Source organism: Coregonus clupeaformis, chromosome 34 (assembly GCF_020615455.1).
Source record: "Coregonus clupeaformis isolate EN_2021a chromosome 34, ASM2061545v1, whole genome shotgun sequence".
Classification (NCBI taxonomy): domain Eukaryota; kingdom Metazoa; phylum Chordata; class Actinopteri; order Salmoniformes; family Salmonidae; genus Coregonus; species Coregonus clupeaformis.
The window spans coordinates 11,016,453-11,021,505 of NC_059225.1; the positions used below are offsets into that span (position 1 = coordinate 11,016,453).

The following is a 5,053-nucleotide window of genomic DNA, read 5'->3' on the forward strand; positions in this document are numbered from 1 at the left end:
TGGTATATGTGTATGATTTTATTAATTGTTTTTATTCCTTTGAAAGATCAGCTTTGGGAGATTGTTAGAGGCAATTGTTTACATGCTTCTCTTGAATGTAGGCCTTTTAGCTGGTCAGGTTCCTCAGAACAGCACTTTTTTTAGGAGTTTTGCTATTTTTATACGGTTAAGGTACTGTTTTTGTAAATCCATGTTATGTACAACGTTATGCACTGAATTTGTACTTGTAGTTGAATGTGAAATGAAAAAAAAAATATTTTTCCAAAAAAATAAAAAATAAAATTCTGTTCTTATCAGTTTAATATCTGATACGTCCCCTATCTGGGGACCATATATTAAATTGATTTTTGGAACAGGGAGTTGGAATAGGGGCTTGCTCCGTCCACTCCGCGCATCGACCTGGTATTGCAGTACCTCCAGGAACGGTGCACCCCCTGTCATTGTAAAGATAAAGCAGGCAAAGACAATAGAATTGCTTTGTTATATTCCATTAGGATCACGAGGTATTTTATATTTTCACGTTGTTTGACCATCTTCATCTCAATGTCAATGATGGCTATAAAGTGATGGTGAAGTCAGTCACTGTTATATTGACTATGATAGCTGATGTGAATGGTGCGTTAATCATCTAATCAAATCAATGTTTATTCGTCACATGCACAGGATACAGGGTGTAAATGGTACAGTGATAATGCTTTAAAGATAATGCTTTAAAAAAATCTTGGCATAGATTGGGAGTTTATCAACGTTGGGAATAACCACTTTTGACTGTTACAAAGTAACACATTTGTAGGTTCGTAAGTCACGTGGTCATCTGCCCACCAATCGGAAATGACAGAAAGCGTTTATAAATTAAATCCAGATTAACAGCTAAATCGGAATAATAATATATGAAATACGGGTGGGGGAATCAATTTGGAGATAATAATATTGACATAACATTTGATCTTATATCAAATATCTCTGGTAGCGTTGATGCCACAAGGGAACTGAGCAATTGTCCACTTGGTGGCGCAAGTGTTCCACTGACCGTCGCATTTGAATGTTGAACCACTTGACTTCCATACATCATCAACGCAAATAATATGAACAATAAAAATAGCCTGTTTTTATTTTACATGTCTGTAGAGCCTTGTACGATAAGACCACGGTGAAGAGGCCTTCATAAAGTTGCCGTCCTAAATTACTAGAGGCCAAACTTCAAAGATGTCCATGGCACTGGACTGCAGTAAGAGCTAGGCCTACAGTGCGGCCTACGGAGCGGTCCTGGTGTATGGTCCTGGCTGCCTAAATGTTTCCTCCACATAATAAACTGTACAAACATGGCACTTTAGAGGGTTACTTTTACAATTAGCCTTACTGAGTCACTACAACAAACTTCCTATCATGGACATGAAATGCCATTAGGCTTTATGAAGATACCGTATATGTAAGTTACTTAGTTGGTGTCTTGTGAATCAACTGGTATCAGGGTTTAATATTTCCCCGGTGTTTTACAAATGTTCCATCCCGAGAATAAATCACTCTTCTCCCGGGTAACCCGGTATTTTCCGCCAAAACCGGAAGTGTCATTCAAAAGCATTATAACGCTTATAAATGTCTGGATTTGATTAGAGCTTTGATCAGCATGAAAATACAAACCTGATGCTACCTGAGCCTGATCAGACATATATTAAATACATTTTATAATACATTTTACAAATCCAAATCCCAGATGAAGAATAAGACACTATTTCAAAGCATAGTACATGTAATGTTTGCCAAGTACAATGTAATTACTAGTTGTTACACAGGATTTAGCTAGTTAAAATGAAGTGTATCTTTAGGAGTACTTGTAATTAATGTGTACTGTACATTACCCATCCTGACAACCTGGCCCTCAATTTAAAGCTTGTGGAAGTGACATCCAAGTGGGAGAATAAATACACTAGCACACCACAGAGTATCTGTATATGAAAATAATTCAGAGCACACTGTGCTGCCAATCACAGTGTAAGGTGCGACATTTTGCGGGTGTGGAGAGCTCGTTAGAGGATAGAGAAAGCTTGCATTGAAGAGCTGGGCATCGTGTTATGACCTGCATTATCTGAATTAGGCCCACAGAATTATACCTACGGAGGAGCGGCTTCTAAGGAGGTACTTGAATGTCTTTGAACTTCAGAGTTGGTTTAACGTTGGAACAGAGCAGATGTTAGCTAGCTAGCTAACAACCTTGTTTGTGCAGTGCAGTGCAGCACTAGAATTAAAAACAGGTCGTAACTATTTGTTGTTAATAAATCCAATGTGAAACGTGGTGACTATAGTATCCTTAACTAGCATTGAAAAAGTTCATCCATTCTTCTCAAATTAAACATATCTCCCTAATGTCTGAATCATGCTTGTGACGTTGGCAGTCGGATACAGTAACCTATGCTTCAGAGGGGAGGAGCAGGTAGTTTCCACACGCACACCCACTGGCAAAGGTTTCCATTCCAGCTGGAAGGCAGAAACTGGAATACGTTTCTAGAGTGAGCTTTGCCAGCTAACAAAATTACATTCCAGGATGTCACCAAAGTTATTTTAGTCCCTACATAAGTCATGATAACGTTATTGTGAAATGTTCCTTCTACGTAGCTGTGGTGTCCGCTTATGTCCCAAGTCTTTTCAGGATGTATAAATGTGGGGAATTTTAAACCGTTAAATATGTGTATTTTTAAGTCAACCTCATAATGTTGCTAAACGTCAGAAAGTACGTTGAGAACCCCAGAAAATGTAGTTTCTGGTAACCACTGGGAACGTAACTTTCGTACGTAACAGTGTGATGGGGACAAGGACATTCCGGCTCGCCAAACCCTCCCCTAACCCGGACAATTGTGCATCACCTGTAGCAATGCAGCTGCGATGCAGTGTCTTAGACCACTGCGCCACTCGGGAGGACCCTTAAGACACGTCATTTAATCTACCCTGAACATATACACAGTGTCCCGTCGGTAGGTGTCCACTGACGAAATATGCAAAATGCCAGAAAAAAATACTTTTTTACATAGACTGTATCACAATAGATTCGTAAACAAAATCACAGCAATAAGCTCACAAAATAACAAGTCAGTAAAAACATGAACACTGCACTCCAATCAACAACTGTAAAACTGCTTAAAGCTAAAAGTGAATAACTATGTTATGTTTATTCAGGTGCTGCTGCTCCATCCTCATCCACAGTCTCTTCCTCGACCCGCTCCTGGAAGTCAAAATAACACAAACTGGTCATTATTTTCCTTAAACAAATGATCAAAATGCCGGTTTAACGTCGACTCCCTACTACATTCCTTTTTTACTAGCACAATCATTTAGTTAAATTGACCGACTGGATTAAAGTGAAGTAAAAAGGCCATTATCCTCTATGGCCTCCATAACTTGGTTCAGAGCAGTCCTGAACTCTGTACAGATCATCTCCAGTTCCACCATTATCCTCTATGGCCTCCATAACTTGGTTCAGAGCAGTCCTGAACTCTGTACGGATCATCTCCAGTCTCACCATTATCCTCTATGGCAGGGGTGTCAAACATACGGCCCGCGGGCCGGATCAGGCCCGCAAACGGGTTTAATCCGGCCCGCGAGATGATTTAGAAAAATATATATATACATATATATATATATTTTTTTGTTTTTTGTTTTGTTTAAAGTATAAAAATGCGCTGCAATTTTTCAATAAAATAAACTGCTGTTCCATTTGCGTCCACTGGATGGCGCAATAGCAATTGTGTTAAGCAAGCAAACTGTTTATACCGGGGCAGAGCAAGTAGGTCAAGCACGTGCAGCCAATGAGCTACTTTGTTTTGCCCGCGATATTTATTACGGCTTCTACTTTTAACATTATGTGCTTTGGCACCCTCATTGCCCCAATATGTCTCTGTCAAAAAAGAGAAAAGTGGACGCAGAGTGCAGAGTGTTCCAAGAAAAATGGTCATCCTATTTATTCACGGAATTGAATGGGAAAGCTGTATGTTTGGTGTGTTCAGAGCATGTTGCAGTGCTGAAAGAATATAACCTTCGTCGCCACTATGTGAGTCTTCATGCCGACAAATATGACAACTTTCAAGGACAGCGGAGATGAGAGAAGGTGAATGAACTGTTGGCGGGTCTGAAGAAACAGCAGTCTGTGTTTACTCACAGCCGAGACATCAGTGACGCTGCAGTGAAAGCTAGCTACCTCATTGCTAATGAAATCGCAGTGGCTTCAAAACCATTTAGTGAGGGTGAATTTGTAAAAACATGCATGATGAAGGCAGCGGAGATTGTGTGCCCTGAAAAGCTGCAGGCTTTTGCAAATATCAGCCTGACAAGAAACACAGTTGCAGACAGGATTTCCGATCTTTCAGTGGATTTGGACAGCCAGTTGAAGCAAAAAGTAAAGTCATTTATTGCGTTTTCGGTTGCAATTGATGAAAGCACGGACATTACAGATGTTGCACAACTGGCCATTTTCATCCGCGGAGTTGATGACACATTGAACGTCACCGAGGAGTTCGTGGAGTTGGTGCCGATGACAGATACAACGACAGCAGCTGATATTTTTACCGCACTCGTCGGCGCGCTGGACAGGGTCGGAGTGGACTGGTCCCGCGCTGTCAGCCTGGCTACAGATGGTGCGCCCTCAATGATCGGGAAAAAAGCAGGCGTTGTGACAAAGTTCAGAGAGAAAGTGCAATCTGCAAATGGAGGACGTGATTTTTTGACTTTTCACTGTATTTTGCACCAGGAGGCTTTGTGTTGCAAGTCATTAAAGATGGATAACGTCATGAAGGTGGTCATCCAAACTGTTAATTTCATTCGATCCAGAAGCCTGAATCACCGTCTGTTTGACAGCCTTCTCAGAGAGAAAGACCACATCTATGGCCTGCCATACCACACTGAGGTAAGATGGTTAAGCCGAGGTGCTGTGCTGAGACGTTTCTTTGATTTACGAGAAGAAATTGAACAGTTCATGGAAGAAAAGGGCAAACCAGTGTTAGAATTTCATTCCGCAGAATGGATGCAGGACCTTGCATTTATGGTGGATGTTACAGAGCACCTG

The 5,053-nt window shown here is 40.9% G+C and overlaps 1 non-coding gene across 1 annotated transcript; it reads left to right on the forward strand.

The window, feature by feature from the left end:
- Window positions 1-253: 253 nt before the first annotated feature.
- On the forward strand, window positions 254-436 carry LOC121557764. The gene has a single exon (XR_006657770.1). It is a non-coding gene; the product is annotated as a U2 spliceosomal RNA (small nuclear RNA).
- The last annotated feature ends 4,617 nt before the right edge of the window (window positions 437-5,053 follow it).